This window comes from Lepus europaeus, chromosome 2 (assembly GCF_033115175.1).
Source record: "Lepus europaeus isolate LE1 chromosome 2, mLepTim1.pri, whole genome shotgun sequence".
Taxonomy (NCBI): Eukaryota; Metazoa; Chordata; class Mammalia; order Lagomorpha; family Leporidae; genus Lepus; species Lepus europaeus.
In genome coordinates, this window is record NC_084828.1 from 155514043 (window position 1) to 155531887 (window position 17845).

General features: G+C 42.2%; 1 protein-coding gene across 1 annotated transcript in view; it reads right to left on the bottom strand.

Annotated features, from left to right (window-relative positions):
• The window catches only part of EFHB (EF-hand domain family member B), a 65345-nt gene that overhangs the window by 46235 nt on the left and 1265 nt on the right, over positions 1-17845 (bottom strand). The window lies entirely within an intron of this gene.

Consider the following 17845-nt stretch of genomic DNA (forward strand, 5'->3'; position numbering starts at 1 on the left):
ATAAAATACATGTATTTTAATCCTAGGTATCTTTTTATGCTACCAGCATTGTCAGTGATGCATACAGCTGCAGAACCTCTGGAATTGGGCCTGGCACTGAGGTGTAGCCAGTAAAGCCACCACCCATGGCACTGGCATCCCTTATGGGCACTGGTTTGAGTCCCAGATGCTCCACTTCAGATCCAGCTCCCTAATAATGCACCTGAGAAAGCAGCCAAATATAGCCCAAGTTCTTGGGCCCCTGCACCTACGAGAGAGACCCAGAAGAAGCCGTTGGTTCCTGGCCTCAGATCGGCCCAGCACGACCATTGAGCCCGTTTGAGGAGTGAACTAGCTTATCAAAGATCTTTCTCTCTGCTCTCCTCCCTCTCTCTCTCTATCTCTGCCTTTCGAATAAATAAATAAATCTTTAAGGAAAAAAAAAAAAAGGAACCTCTGTGACATGCTTGTGAATTCAACTTTCAGAAGCAATGTTGTCACAGCTCACAGGATAATTATTCATTAAACTACATCACCAGTGAAGTGGGAATGAAGTGGCACTAAAGCTAAGACCAAAAAAGAATTAAGTGTGTCTAATTGTGGGTGCGTATGTTTCTATCAATACACTAACTCTGACACACTTCTGGCCCAGTCCCTTCAGTGAATGGCCCAAATCTCACTTGGCTTTGTCTACTTGATTCTAATTTCGATCTTATCTGTCCTTCCTCTGCCCAAAACAAAGATTACAGTGGCTCATTGTGTCATTCCCAAAAAGGCAACTCTTATCTATTTTCCCTTTGTCTATTTTTGGGAGTGTAAATTTTTCTCTTAAAAACTAAAAGAAAGAAATTTCTCATAAAGAATGTTCTGGGTCCCTGGGAAAGGAAGGAGGGAGAGAGAGAGAGAGAGAATATCAGAGAGATTGAGAATTGAGGGGAATGGATGGATAAATATATACATGTGGCTGGCAGGGGGTGGATTAATTAAATAAATGGAGAGATGAATGGATGAATATATAAATAGATGGATGTAGATGGATAAGTGAAAGGTTTTTTTAATTATGTTAGGTGTTATGCACAGAATTCCTCTTACAGGGAGAACCATCAACATTTAAGAGAGAATCTTTTTTGTTTGTTTGTTTTAACGATTTATTTATTTATTTGAAAGGCAGAGAAACAGAGACTTTTCATCTGCTGGCTCATTCCCCCAACAGCCACAACAGCTGGAGCCAGGCCCATCGGAACCCAGGATTTAGGAGCTTCTTCTGGGTCTCCCGCATGGGTGCAGGGGCCAAATACTTGGACCATCTTCCTCTGCTTTCCCAGGCACACTGGCAGGGAGCTGGATCAGAAATGTAACAGGCTGGACTCGAACCAGTGCCCATATGTGATGCCACAGGGGGCGGCTTTACCCATGAAGCCACAGTACTGGCCCCAATTCTGAAATTTATTAACTGCAGCTCTCCCTCATAAGTTTGCCCACAATCATAGTGTATACTTTCCTTTTCTCTTAAAATAAATCCTGCTTTACTGCTCACCTCTATCTATGTCTCCTCCTTGAACAGTTTTATACATAGAGAAAAGAACCTGGACAAAGTCTAGCCAGGGTCCCCCTTCCCCCATCCCATCCCACCCAACTCCAACTCCCCCCCCCCCAACATTCTCAGTTTCTTGCTTTGGCCCCACCCAGACTTTGCTGTTGCCAGCATTTGAGGGGAGAACCAGCAGATGAAGGAAACCCCCCCCCCCCGGCTATAGCTCTATCAGATGAATGAATGAATGAATAATCACTCACTGGAATAACTGCCAAATTAAAAAAAAAAAAAAAGGCAAAAGAAAAAAGTACACACTCAAATGTCACTGTGGGGAACCTCAAAAGAGAGATTGACCCCACATAGGTTCAGGTCACCCCTTAAGTTAGGGGTGGTGCTCAGGGCCAGGTGTGATTGAAGATCCAAGAGAGAGATTTTGGCAGGGCTGCAGTTCATGTGCAGGTCTCTAGGAAGGTGTCATGGTGATGGGAGCATGATGGAAAGTGAGGCTTAGCTACATGATGACCCATGTTGAAATGCCATGGAAGATGATGAGATTTGCATAGGGCACAAGGCTTGGGTGTTGGCAATCCTTAACTCCTTTCCCTTCCTGACTCCCTGCCTCATCCACATCAAGAATCAACAAATAGACAGTTCTCTTTCTTCTCCCTTTCCTGCTTAAAGGCAAAGATAAATTTCCTTTTGTCAAAATGCCTACAATGAAAACACAGTTAGATAAGAGCAACTGCTCACAGGAGAGGAATTGTTGACCAATATAAGTTTGCATAAACACATCTTACTAACCTAGTTCTTATCTTCCATTAGTTCCCCCATATATTTCTTTTTTTTTATTTTTTTTTTTTTATTTTTGACAGGCAGAGTTAGTGAGACAGAGAGAAAGGTATTCCTTCCATTGGTTCAACCCCCCAAAATGGCCGCTACGGCCAGCGTGCTGCGCCAATCCGAAGCCAGGAGCCAAGTGCTTCCTCCTGGTCTCCCATGTGGGGTGCAGGGCCCAAGGACTTGGGCCATCCTCCACTCATCCTCCACTGCTTTCCCAGGCCACAGCAGAGAGCTGGACTGGAAGAGGAGCAACTGGAATAGAATCCAGTGCCCCAACCAGGACTAGAACCTGGGGTGCTGGCACTGCAGGTAGAGGATTAGCCTACTGAGCCGTGGTGCTGGCCCTCCCCCATATATTTCCTAGTCTTTTCTCTATACTCTTGGAAGCCCAAACCCTCTGTCCTTTGTTATATAAGTCCCTGATTCTAACCACTTCTTTGAATATCATTTATTTTCTATGAACTCCCAAGCATATAAATATTAATAAGAATTGCATTCCTTTTTTCTCGTCAGTCTTTTCTTAATTTAACTCACATGTTCCCAGTTACCAACCCAGGGCAGAGGAAAATGTTTCCTTTCTAACAATTCAATGGAGAGGCAACCTTGTAAGACTGAAGATAGGCCACGCCACGGCTCAATAGGCTAATCCTCCGCAGCGGCCATTGGAGGGTGAACCAACGGTAAAGGAAGACCTTTCTCTCTGACTCTCTCTCTCTCTCACTGTCCACTCTGCATGTCAAAAAAAAAAAAAAAAAAGACTGAAGATAATAGTGATATTCCAGCAACCACCATTTGGGTGATAGATGGTTAAAGAGATACAAGAAAGCAAAGAATAATTGTTGGATTGACAAATCCATGGCCTGACAGGTAATTTTATTCATGCCTGGTCTAATTTCCTTCCAAATATTTGATAATACACATTCTACATTTCCATCATTACAAACATTCTGTTGGACAGCAGTGCCCTTCATATTCATCACAGATTCGAAAAACAATTTTGAGAATCAGTTGTGATCAGGTTTCTATATTGTCTTGTGTTTTGACTGGGCACACAAAAATGAAATCCATTTATATCTACTTTCTTTCTACTATGTCTTTTAAATTTTTTTTTAAATTTATTTATTTAAGAGAGATGCCCATAACAATGCCCATAACAGAAGGCAGGCAGGGATGGGAAGAAGGGTGCCAAAGCTGGAGCTGGGAACTGAACCCTGGTCATAATCAACAAGATGAAGTGAAGAACCAGAAAAAGAGTTAGGTATCAAAAGCAAGTATTTCATTATGAGATGCAGACATCATAACTTCTAGACTAAAGTGAACCTCTATAGTGTCTTAGTATGTTTAACAAGTCTCATCCATGGCTAACCCAGTCATATGTCTCTCTTTAAATTCCAATCCACTGTTGAATTTAAGGATGTATTCATTTATTTATCTGAAAGGGGGAGAGAGAGAGATTCCATCAAATGGTCCACTCCCCAAATGACAACAGCAGATCTGGGCCAGGCAGAAGCAGGAGTACAGAACTCCATCTACATCCCCAAGAGGATGGCAGAGACCTAGGTACTTAAGCAACCATCCAGTACCCTCCCAGACCCTCTGCTTTCAGGCAGCAGGTCTGAAAGCCGAGCAGCCAGAACTTGAAATGGCACTCTGACAATGAATGCTGGTGTCACAATTGGTGGCTCAATTCATTGCACAACACTCACCTCTCTTTGTTGATTTTTTTTTTTTTACAGAATTATTTATTTATTTGAAAGGTAGAGAACAGAGAAGGAGAGACAGAGAAAGATCTTCCATTCAATAGTTCACTCACCCAAATGGCTGCAATGGCTGGGGCTGGGCCAGACCAAAGCTAGGAGCCTGAGGCTTCTTCTGAATCTCCCATGTGGGTAGGAACCCAAGTATTTGGGCCATCTTCTGAGGCTTTCCCAGGCACATTAGCAGGGAGCCAGATTGGAAGTGAGTGGAGCAGCTGGGACTCAAACCATTGCCTATATGGGACGCCAGTATTGCAAGCTGTGGCTCACCACCAGCCCCTCTGTTAAATTTCTAATTTTTTTTTTAAGATTTTTTTATTTATTTATTTGACAGGTAGAGTTACAGTCAGTGAGAGGGAAAGACAGAGAGAAAGGTCTTCCTTCCCTTGGTTAACCCCCCAAATGGCTGCTACGGCCGGAGCTGCACCAATCTGAAGCCAGGAGCCTCTTCCTGGTCTCCCACACGGGTGCAGACGCCCAAGCACTTGGGCCATCCTCCACTGCCTTCCCGGGCCATAGCAGAGAGCTGGACTGGAAGAGGAGCAACCGGGACTAGAACCTGGTGCCTATATGGGATAACAGCACCGCAGGCAGATTAGCCAAGTGAGCCATGGCGCCGGCCCCCGAATTTCTATTTTTATTATCATATTCAAATCTGTTTAAGATGTATTTATTTGAAAGAGTTACAGGTGGAGATAGAGCAAGAGCTTCCATTCGCTGTTTGATTCCCCAGATGGTCGCAATGGCTAGGGCTGGGCTGGACTGAAATCAGGAGCCAGGAGCTTCATCCAGGTCTCCCACGTGGCTAGCAGGGGCCCAAGTACTTAGACCATCTTCTTTTGCTTTTCCCAGGCCTTTAGCAGTGAGCTGGATCAAGTGGAGCAGTCAGAACTCAAATCAGCACCTATGTGGGATGCCAGTGTCGCAGGACGCAACTTTACCCCTTATACCACAATACCAGCAGCTATATTTAAATTCTAGAAAGGTCCAGTGATATCTCAAATGATTGGGTCTCTGCCACCCACAAGGGAGGCTTGGATTGACTTTCTGGCTCCCAGCTTTTGGCCCTGGCCCAACCATGGCTATTTGAGGGCATTTGGAGAGTGAATCATTTCTCTCTCTCTCTCTCTCTCTAATATAATGTTTGTCTCTAGTTGTTTTTTAAAATATCTAATCTTGTTTTACGGATATAATATCTTTTATCTTTCAGATAAATGGAAAATGCTTACATTTTAATCTCAGGTAAATGTAAACATGTATTTATTTTTCTCTGTTTCCTCTACATTTGTGTATATATTTTCTGTTAATTTGTCTTCCCTCTCCTTTTCAAACTTTAAGGTGATCCTTCATATTAAAACACTAAGCACCACAAAATAATTATCAGCTCTGTGTGTCTTGCAGGGCTTATTGACTGGGTTTTTGTTCCCTATAGGCAGATAAGGTGATAAGAAAGTATTTTGGGAGGGTCCCCAATATCAATTCTTTTATACTCTACGCTGCTCCAGTTTTCCAGAGAGCACCAATAATGGTAATGATAGTTGAAATTTACAAGGCACATAGTATGTGCTAGACACTATTCTAAACATTTTATATATGTATTCATTTAATACTCATAGTGGTCTCCATGAAGTTGTTATTGCTATTGTCACCATCTGCACTGTGAATTAGCTAAGGCATATACTTATTTGTTGGCAGATACTTGAACACAAGCAGACTGGCTGTCAAATCTCTCTCTCTTTTTTTTTTAAGATTTATTTTATTTATTTGAAAGGCAGAGTGACAGAGAGAGAAAAGAGGTCGAGGCTAGGCCAGGCTGAAGCCAGGAGCCAGGAACTCCATCTTGTACTCTTATGTGAGTAGCAGAGCTCCAACCACCTGGGCTATCTCCTGCTGCCTTCTCAGGCAGATCAGCTGGATGTGGAAGGGAGCTGGACAGGAAGTGGAGTGGCCTGGACTCAAACCAGCACTCATATGGGATGCAGCCCTGAAATCCCTTCTTTTAATCACAAAACGCTACTGCTTCTCCACCCACGGCCTATTGGCCAGAGGACTGGCTCCACTCCTGGATGCTGGCCCTTCAGGGATCCAGTGGTTGAGGAAGGTAAAGAAACTGCCTTACAGAAAGTACACCATTACTTACGTATGCCCAGTTTTCAGCCTAGAGCTGCCTCCTGGCATTTCCTGGGCTTGATGCCTCTGATTCCAAAAACCCCTCTGGAGAAATAAATCCACAGTTTTGGTGGAAGGTATTGGGAGCTGATGTGGAAGAGAAGGGAGTTAAGAGTAGCACAAGACAGAGAAGGGGAACGAGGGCCCCAAGTACCCTAAATACAGACTTCCAACTAATCCTTCTGTTTTCAGACTCACAACTTTCCACTACACCTTCTTCCAAGTGCTGAGTTTAGTAGGGATTATTATAAGCCAGTGTGTGGTCTTCAAAACTAAGTTTCCCATTACAGGAACCCTATGTTGGGCAAACAGAATCAGTTCTTGCATCCAGTCATGTTCAGTCATTGGGACTGTGGTCTGCTGAACTTTGAAGTAGATCCATGAAGGAAAAGAGTAAAGGCCATCAATCAACTATGCACAGCAGGTCCTCTGAAGTGAGATCTGAGCCAGATACCTTTATGACAACCTCACATGCATGGCGTCTGTCTTGTCACTTTTGTCTCCTTCAGTCTAGAAGAGTTCCTAAGCTTTCCTTGTTTAACATTTCTTGAACAGTACAGTTATTTTGTAAAATGTCCCTCAATTTGGGTTTGAATAATGCTTTCTCTTTTTCTTAAAGATTTATTTATTTATTTGAAAGGGAGAAAGAGGGGGAAAGGGAAGCAAAGAGACAGAGAAAGATAGAGATCTTCCATTTTCTGGTTCACTTCCCAAATGACTGCAACAGCCAAATCTGGCCCAGGCCAAAATCAGGAACCTGGAACACCATCTTGGTCTTCCACTGGATGGTTGGGGCCCAAGTACTGGGGCCATCCTGGGCTGCCTTCCCAGGGATATTAGTAAGAAGCTGGATTGGGAGTGGAGTAACCAGGACTTGAACCAGCACTCAGATATGGAATGCCGGCATCACAATTGGTAACTTAACCAGCTGTGCCACAGGGCTGGCCCCTTGAATAATGTTTTCTTAGTTAGATTTAAGTTATGCATATTTAGTAGGAAGATTAAAGAAACAGTGCTATGTGCACACATTGTCATTTTGTCCTATTGGTGCTACTTTTTTATCACTAAATGAATTTTTCTCCACCATGAAGTTATTTTTCCTTTGTCACTAATAATTATTCCACATAAAATATCCAATTACTCCACAAACTTTCACTTACTGTTTAATAACTACTGATGAATCTTGCCTAAATCATTTTTACTATGATGGTTGTTAATTTCAACATTCCTGTTACATATTAATTAGCATTATGCTGCAAGAAAGCTTTCTTTTCTCATTGTTCATTTATTCATTCATATATTTATATCAGTATGAACTCATGGATTTCTTTTGTATTCACTGCTCAAATACCCATTTGGGATCATGAAAACCCCTTCAAGCTTCTTTCATATTTACATCATTCTTTAACACTTTTACTACTTTTCATCTTAGAAAGGTGTTCCAGGCCCATGTTATATATGCATGCATCAGTGCTACAGACGGCTATTTTCCAAGCATCCCTGATTCCTTTTAATAGAGAATGGTATTTAGATATCAAGATCTGGATTTTTGTGTGCTCAGTACAACTACAAAACATTGTTTCTAAAAAATAAGAGTGGGAATAAGAGAGACAGGAGGAAGGGGGTCGGAGTGTGGGTGAGAGGGTAGGTATGGTGAGAAGAATCACCATGTTCCTAAAGTTGTAATTATGAAGCATATGAAGTTTATAACTGTAAAGCTGTATAGTTATACATATATTCCTATGGGTTTACTTCTAAGGGTACAGTTTAAAAACTTGCCATGGGACCCCAAATTCCCTAAAACTGGGTGGTACAAATACCATTTTAAATGTTAAAGTGATCATATGGATAGGATTAACTGTTTGGTAAAAATAATAATAGAATTAAAATTAATGAATGCTACAACATGGGAAGCAGCACATACAGCAGACTCAGAATGACAATCATTTTAAGTAGTACTCTGACCTCAGAATCAGCCCTCAAGGTTCTGGTCTGGCTGAAAAGCCCATAAGAACTTTTCAGGCATGGAAAGCCAAGACACTGTGGCAAAAGCATCCTACATGATTGACCTTGGTGGGTGAAACCCCAGTGGAAAGAAGTGGTCATCAAAGAAGGATGTACTTTTCTCTGAAGGGAGAAGAGAACGTCCACTTTGCTTATGGCCTTATCTAAATACTGATGGAGTTTGTGGATTCAAAAGGCTTCCATAGCCTAGGCAGCTCATGTCAAGAGCCTTGGGTGATCACTGACATCATAAATAAGAGTGTTAATTGTTAAATTAACAACAGAAGTCACTGTGCACTAACTTCCCATGCAGGACTTCTGTCCTCAAAGAGTTGTATTATGAGAGTTAATAGTAAAACTTGTTTGCAAAGATTTATTTCATTTTAGTGTATTAAGTGTAGGATATTCTTACGTCTCATAAGTTATAGTTATGTCTAAGTGCTCACAAAAGATGTGTCATTCTTGGGTTCTTCTTTAAAGTTAACTAAGTTTCTAAAAAAAAAAGAATGCTTACAAAAAGAAGTTAAATTAACTTCAAGATGCAATGACTTTGAATTGCCTTTGTCTTGACTGTTGAGGAACAGTTTTTTTTTTTTTTCATACAATTTGTTGCTCTTTAACGAGTATAGAGTTAATCTTCTGTGCATAAAATTAATTAAAAATAGATCTTAGTAAAAAATAAGTCTGGGAATAAAAGAGGGAAGAGGAAGATGGGTGGGAGTGTGGGTGGGAGGGCAGGTACAATGGGAAGAATCACTATGTTTCTGAAGTTATATTTATGAAATCCATGAAGTCTATATTCTTTAAATAAAAGATTTATGGAAGGAGGGGAATAAGCATTATTTCTAGGTCAAAGGATAGAATTAGAAAATGTATAGGTATATAAACACTCCAGAAATACATGCATCTGTTAAGAAGTATATAATATTCTTTCTAGTTAAATGTGTATAAATAGCATCTATGGACACAGACATAGATATATCATAAGTTTCTACAAATACTGCCAACTACAATCCAATACAATAGGATTCATTCTATCCTACTTCTTTCCATATCCACCTCTTCTCCATCAGTAAGCAACTTTGCATTATTGTCCTAAATATATTTATTATAAGCTCAGGCTCAGTGTTTGTAATCAACTCCCAACTATACTAACCATCTCAGTCCCTAACCACACCCAGTGCCACCTTGCTTGGTCACCTCCTCCCAGAACCCTTAATATTACAGTTTTCTTTCTTTTTTTTTTTTTTTTTTTTTTTTTTTTTTTTTTTGACAGGCAGAGTGGATAGTGAGAGAGAGAGACAGAGAGAGAAAGGTCTTCCTTTGCCATTGGGTCACCCTCCAATGGCCGCCGCGGCCGGCGCACCGTGCTGATCCGAAGCCAGGAGCCAGGTGCTTCTCCTGGTCTCCCATGCGGGTACAGGGCCCAAGCACTTGGGCCATCCTCCACTGCCCTCCCGGGCCACAGCAGAGAGCTGGCCTGGAAGAGGGGCAACTGGGATAGAATCCGGCGCCCCAACCGGAATTAGAACCCGGTGTGCCGGCGCCGCAAGGCGGAGGATCAGCCCGTTAAGCCACGGCGCCGGCCCAATATTACAGTTTTCAATGAACAACTACCTCTTTCACTTCTCACACAATTAATTCTTCATATTCAGGTCAGCTCAGGAAGGTTGATACAAGATCATTTTCAGCTGCTGAAGATGTACAGACTCTTAATCATCATGCTGCCTTCTAACTCTCCAAACTCACTATAGGTTAGTGTTCATGGTTCCATCTCTCCTATTGGTCCTTGGTCAAGATAACTATTTTATTCACAGAGATCACCAACTCCGAGTATCTCAGAGTCAGGAGTGATGGAATCAATTTCTTTTTGCATAGAAGTCACTAACTTCATGAAACAAATGATACCACCTACTTCCCAGAGTTCTGCAGAAATTGGTTTTGCAAATTCAGACAAAACTAATCTTTGCACATTATTCTCCAGTACCAGTGCCTGCATAACTAGGAAAGTCCTACAAAATTTATAAAAGGGCGGCCCGTTTTCCTCTACCCATTCTCAAAATAGCTACCAGATTCTCTTAATGTAGAGAAGGGAAAAATATAAGACATCACTCTGCATGATACTTACAATATTATAAAATCATATGTCTACTGGAACTTCCTACTCTGAGACTTGAATGAACTCAGGTATATCAAATACTTTACCATTTGTGTTAGTCAACTTTTTGCTACTTTAACTAAAATAACTGAAAGGAACTTTTTATTTCGGCTTATGGTTTGGAGGTTCACAGTCCAAGATCTGCCCGCACCAATGGTTCATTTATCTGGTGAAGTCATGCATTGGCAGAGGGATGAACACATGGTAAGCCAGAAAGCATAAACACACAGGAAGCACACTGCATATATAACAAACCTTCTAACAGGAACTGCCTTCAAAGGGCAAGTTCCAAATGACTATGAGGTCTTCCTCTCAGAAGCCATAACTAGATCAAGTATCTACTCATAATCTATCAACCATTAACAGTAATCCATTAATCATTAATGTAAGACTGTGGGGACAAAGTCTCTAATATATGGGCCTTTGAGGAACATCCAAACTATTATCCAACCCATAACACCATCCCATCCTTTGGTCAGGATGTTGGGTATCACCTCCCTTTTTTCTTTCAGCTGTATGTGTTCTACCAACCCTACAAGAAGTAGATAATACATACAATATATAAACAAAGCATGAAGACAGCTGGAAAGAAAGAATATGGGGGTCGGCGCTGTGACGCAGTGGGTTAACACCCTGGCCTGAAGTGCCAGCATCCCATATGGGCATCGGTTCTAGTCCTGGCTGCTCCACTTCCAATCCATCTCTCTGGTATGGCCTGGGAAAGCAGTAGAAGATGGCCCAAGTCCTTGGGCCCCTGCACCCACGTGGGAGACCCAGAAAAAGTTCCTGGCTCCTGGCTTCAGATCAGCGCAGCTCTGGCCATTGCAGTAAATTAAGGAGTGTACCAGGGGATGGAAGACCTCTCTCTCTGCCTCTCCTCTCTCTGTGTAACTCTGACTTTCAAATAAATGAATAAATCTTTTTTTTAAAAAAGACAGAATATCAAACCCAGAGAAAGACAGCAAAAAGGGAAATTGCTGTCTAAACTTGACAAGAATTAAACATGCAAAAATACTAGTAAAACACTAGCAAATCAAATCCAAGAATACATGATAAAAACAATATATCACAACCAAGAATAATTTAGTCCAGAAATGTAAAGATAATTATATTAGAAAATCAATCATTTTATTTATTTTTTAAAGACTTTTTAAAATTTATTTAAAAGCAGAATTGGGGGGGGGGCGGGAGAGAAAGAGAGAGAGAGAGTGAGACATCTTCTGTCTACAGGTTCATTCCCCAAATGGCCACCACAGCCTGGGCTGGTGCAAGTCGAAGCAAAGAGCCTGGAACTCCATCCAGGTCTTCCACATGGGTGGCAGGAATCCATACACTTGGACCATCTTCTGCTGCTTTCCCAGGCACATTATCAGGAAGCTGGATTGGAAGTGGAGCAGTCAGGATTTGAACCTGCACTCATATGGGTTGCCACCATCACAGATAGCAGCTTAACCTACTACACCACAACACCAGCCCCTATAGACAAACTCCCTTGACAGAAAATTCTGGAAGAAAACTAAATACCTACAAATAAACAGAATCAATTAAGTAAATAATCAAATATTTGCTTAAAGGGATTTTTTTTTACCCTTCAAAAATGTTTATGAAATGTTTGTAGTAACAGTGAAATGCTTATTAAATATTAATGAAAAATCTAAATAATTTTTATGCTCAATAAGACAACATTGTAAAAATGGATTTGAGAACCAGTGTTGTGGTGTAGTGGGTTTAGCTACCACCTGCAATAGCAGCATCCCACAAGGGTACCAGTTCATGTCCTAGCTGTTCCACTTCCAATCCAGCTCCATGCTAATGTGCCTAAGAAAACTCTGGAAGATGGCCCAAGTCCTTGGGCTCCTGCACCCACGTGAGAGACCTGGATGAAGTTCCTAGCTCCTGGCCTCAAAACTACCCAGCTCAGCTGTTGTGGCCATTTGGGTAGTGAAACAGAAGATGCAAGATCTCTCTCTCTCTGTCTTTCCTTCTTTGTCTACAATGCTGCCTTTTAAATAAATAAATAAATCTTTATTTAAAAAAAAAAAAACATTCAGAGTTTCACGTCAGCATTTTGTGACTCCAAATCTTGGCCGGCACCGTGGCTTAACAGGCTGATCCTCCACCTTGCGGCGCCGGCACACCGGGTTCTAATCCCGGTTGGGGCGCCGGATTCTATCCCAGTTGCCCCTCTTCCAGGCCAGCTCTCTGCTGTGGCCCGGGAGGGCAGCGGAGGATGGCCCAAGTCCTTGGGCCCTGCACCCACATGGGAGACTAGGAGAAACACCTGGCTCCTGGCTTCGGATCAGCGAGATGCGCCGGCCGCAGCGGCCATTGGAGGGTGAACCAACAGCAAAAAGGAAGACCTTCCTCTCTGTCTCTCTCTCTCACTATCCACTCTGCCTGTCAAAAAAAAAAAAAAAAAAAATCTTACCAGTTTCTAATGCTATAATTTTGGTGAAATTAACTTGTCTATTTTCTCACTTGTAAAATAGAATTTAGTAGTAGAAAATGCTTCATAGAATTGTTCTAAGAGCAAATAAAGTAATACTTGTGAGGCTCCATGAATAGTGATGTTGATACAGTGACCACCAACAAGTGTTAATAAAAACTCATCAAGGCTTTGTCAAAAAAAAAAAAAAAAAAACTCATCAAGGGGCCAGCGCTACAGAACAGCGGGTAAAGCTGCCGCCTGAAGTGCTGGCATCCCATATGGGCATCGATTCGAGATCCAACTGCTCCACTTCTGATCCAACTCTCTGCTATGGCCTGGGAAAGCAGTAGAAGATGGCCCAAGACTTAGCCAGCACCGTAGCTCAATAGGCTAATCCTCCGCCTAGCAGCGCCGGCACACCAGGTTCTAGTCCCGGTCGGGGCTCCGGATTCTGTCCTGGTGGCCCCTCTTCCAGGCCGGCTATCTGCTATGGTCCGGGAGTGCAGTGGAGGATGGCCCAAGTCCCTGGGCCCTGCACCCGCATGGGAGACCAGGAGAAGTACCTGGTCTTGGCTTCGGATCAGCGCAGTGCACCAGCCGCAGCATGCCAGCCGTGGTGGCTATTGGAGGGTGAACCAACAGCAAAAGGAAGACCTTTCTCTCTATCTCTCTCTCACTGTCCACTCTGCCTGTCAAAAAAAAAAAGAAGAAGAAGAAGAAGATGGCCCAAGACCTTGGGCTCCTGCACCCACATGGGAGACCTGGAAGAAGCTCTTGGCTCCTTGCTTCGGATCAGCCCAGCTCCAGCCATTGCAGCCATTTGGGGAGTGAACCAGATCTCTCTCTCTCTCTGCCTCTGCCTCTCTCTCTCTGCCTCTCTGTAACTCTGCCTTTCAAATAAAATCTTTTCAAAAAAAACGCATAAAAGTGTTAACAGGCACTGAAGATTACAGTTGTTTTCATAATTTTCTGTAACATTTTGGTTTAAAATAAAAATAAATATTAACATTTATTAAATAAAAATTATTTAATGCAGGCCTAGTGGTTAAAATACCAGTTAAGATACCCTTGCTCCACATTGAACTGCCTGGATTCAATTCTTAGCTCCAGTTCCTGATTCCAGCTTTCCATTAGTGCAGACCGTGGGAGGCAGCAGATGATGGCTCAGGAAGTTGGGTCCTGCCACACAGACTTTGGAGATCTGTTGAGTTCCCAGCTCCTAGCTTTGGCCCCTGGCATAGTCCAAGCCATTTCTAGCATTTGGGGGAGTAAACCAGTGGATGAGTGTGCTGTCTCTCACTCTCTCCCCTTCATCCTATTTGTGTGTGTGTGCCTCTCAAATATATAAATATATAAAAACATATTTTATTTTTTAACTTTTATTTAATAAATATAAATTTCCAAAGTACAGCTTTTGGATTACAGTGGCTTTTTCCCCCCATAACCTCCCTCCCACCCACAACCCTCCCATCTCCTGCTCCCTCTCCCATCCCATTCACATCAAGATTCATTTTCAATTATCTTTACATACAGAAGATCAATTTAGTATACACTAAATAAAGATTTCAACAGTTTGCACCCGCACAGAAACACAAAGTGTAAAGTACTGTTTGAGTACTAGTTATACCATTAATTCACATAGTACAACGCATTAAGCACAGAGATCCTACACAAAAACATATTTTAAAGAAATTATCTTGGCTGGCGCCGCGGCTCACTAGGCTAATCCTCCACCTTGCGGCGCCGGCACACCGGGTTCTAGTCCCGGTCGGGGCACCGGATTCTGTCCCGGTTGCCCCTCTTCCAGGCCAGCTCTCTGCTGTGGCCAGGGAGGGCAGTGGAGGATGGCCCCAGTCCTTGGGCCCTGCACCCCATGGGAGACCAGGATAAACCCCTGGCTCCTGCCATCGGATCAGCGCGGTGCACCGGCCGCAGCGCACCAACCACGGCGGCCATTGGAGGGTGAACCAACAGCAAAAGGAAGACCTTTCTCTCTGTCTCTCACTGTCCACTCTGCCTGTCAAAAAAAAAAAAAAAAAGAAATTATCTTAAGAGGAAGATATTTTTTCTTGTGAAGGATAATACCTTCTGTTTCCAGTGTTCCTAATTCTATTCCTTCCTGCTTATTTAGAATCCGATTCCACTCATTTTTCACTTTGTGTTATTTCAAACTCCTATTTGGTTCACAAAATAAATAGATTCCTAATGAAATCCTTATTCCCTTCTCTTCACTGACACATTCCTTTGGGGAAAAATTGCACAATAGTCTCTAATTCCAATATTCCGTTCACTTTTTGGTAACATAATATGAATTCTCCCTTTATTATGCCATTCTACAATGTTGCTTATTTCCTTAAGACCCAAAGTTAACCAATCTTTATCCTATTTGCCTTATCAGAGAAGCTTTGCCATTCCTAGTGGCTCTCTCCTTAACCCTCTTTTCTGCTTTGTTATCTTTAGAAAGGAGGGTGTAAAAAATAAGAGGAAGTAGAGATTTTAGAATTGCCTGTTTGGAAACCAGAAGCTGGAGTGTGAATCTGTATGAGATCAGATTAGAAACCATAAACTGCAGAACCAACACAGAAACAGGAAGCAGGTATGGTCAAGTAAAAAGACAGTGGCTGGGGAAATCCAATGACGGAATCAGAAAGCAAAGTGGGTCAAAGACAAGAGTCCTCCAGGGAACAAAAGTCTGCAGATTCAGCCAAAATTCAGCTGAAGCAGAGTTTAATTCTCAAATCTCAGGATGTGGAATCTTTCTTTATTTCCAGAATGACTTAAGGATGCTTCTTTTATGTTCCTGAGTACTACCCTCTCCGACTTGCCTGTTTCTTCTTTGATTGACTTATTCCCCCATTTCATCATCTAGCCTTCCTTCCACTGAACAAAAGAACAGACTTACTGAATGACCATAATTTTGATATGCCTTGAAGGTAAACAATAAGTAAATCTTTGCTTCAAAAACTTACCTCACTGTCACCTCTTTCACTGACTGCCTCATAGTGTTTCCCAAGTTTCTTGCCTATATCTTCTTTTCCATCCTTACTCAGGGTTTCCACTTTTTCACATTAATAATTATATCCCTAGCTTCTCCTCCAGCTATTTCAAGATAGCAGATAGGCAACACTGGATATTTATTTGCCAGGCTTCCAAAGAAACTACTACCAGTGTAGAAACTCCTAGGTTACCCACCTACTTCCCTCACTCTCACCACATAGATCCACAACACTTTCTAGTTTCATTTTCTATTTTTACTATTTCTACATTAATTTCAGCACATCATTATTTTGGAAGGATCTTCTAAAGTTCTACTTGTTACTGAATATCTCTCCTTTCTAGACCATATTATCAGAAATATATATATATATATATATTAGGTTTTATTTATTTATTTATTTGAAAGGCAGAGTCACAGAGAGAGAGAGACAGAGATATCTTTCATGTGCTGGGTCACTCCTCAAATGGCCACAACAGCCAGAGCTGAGCTGATCTGAAACCAGGAGCCAGGAGCTTCTTCCAAGTCACCCATATGGGTGCAGGGGCCCAGGGGCTTGGGCCATCTTCTGCTGCTCCCCAGGTACATCAGCATGGAGATAGACTGGAAGTGGAGCAGCCAGGACTTAAACCAGAGCCCATATGGGATGCCAGCACCACAGGCGGCAGCTTAATCCACTACACCACAGGGCCGGCCCCCAGAATGATATTTCTTTAATAAAGATTTATTTAGGGGCCATTGCTGTGGCATGGTGGGTAAAGCCTCCGCCTGTAGTGCCGGCATCCCATATGGTTGCCTGTTTGAGACCCAGCTGCTCCACTTCCGATCCAGCTCTCTGCTGTAGCCTAGGAAAGCAGTAGAAGATGGCTCAAGTCTTGGGCCCATGCACCCACGTGGGAGACCTGGAAGAAGCTCTAGGCTCCCAGATTCAGATCTGCACAGCTCCGGCCACGGCAGCCCAGCTGGGGAGTGAACCAGCAGATGGAAGACCTCTCTGCCTTTCCTTCTCTCTCTATGTAATTCTGACTTTCAAATAAACATGTTTCCACATGTTTTATCCCATGTATTCTTTACCTTCAGATTTCTTCTATATATTTCCGCATCTTTATTTCTCAACACCCTCCTGGTTAAAGAATTACTTATGGTTCTAAAACACAAGAAGATTTGGTTATCTAGCGTGTCCTTCTTAGTCCAAAATGCTTTAATCTCATTCTTTTTTTTTTTAACTTTTATTTAATGAATATAAATTTCCAATGTACAGCTTATGGATTACAATGGCTTCCCCCTCCCATAACTTCCCTCCCACCCGCAACCCTCCCCTCTCCCACTCCCTCTCCCCTTCCATTCACATCAAGATTCATTTTCAATTCTCTTTATATTCAGAAAATCAATTTAGTATATATTAAGTAAAGATTTCAACAGTTTGCACCCACACAGAAACACAAAGTGAAACATACTGTTTGAGTACTAGTTATAGCATTAAATCACAATGTATAGCACCTTAAGGACAGAGATCCCACATGAGGAGCAAGTGCACAGTGACTCCTGTTGTTGACCCAACAAATTGACACTCCAGTTTATGGTGCCAGTAACCACCCTAGGCTCCCATCACGAGTTGCCAAGGCTATGGAAGCCTTCTGTTAATCTCATTCTTTCATCTTCTAAATACTACATCTTTCAATGTCAGCTCAAGCACTACTTCCTGTTAGGCCTTTCCCATCTCCTCCAAACAGAGTTGTATAATCTTTCCACTGAGCTTAGGGCGTCTTCTAGGATGCAGTAATCACATTTGTTTTCCAATCATTTAGACATGTATATAATATTAATTTAATTCTCTGTCTCCATCACTGGCATAAGCCTAACCCTAGAGGGCAGAGGTCATGGACTTTTTTATTTTTTATTGCTCTGTGTCCAGAACAATGGCCACTATCAGTCTTTGCTCAAAGAAAAATAACTCACCAACTAAGTAATGAGTGGGAAA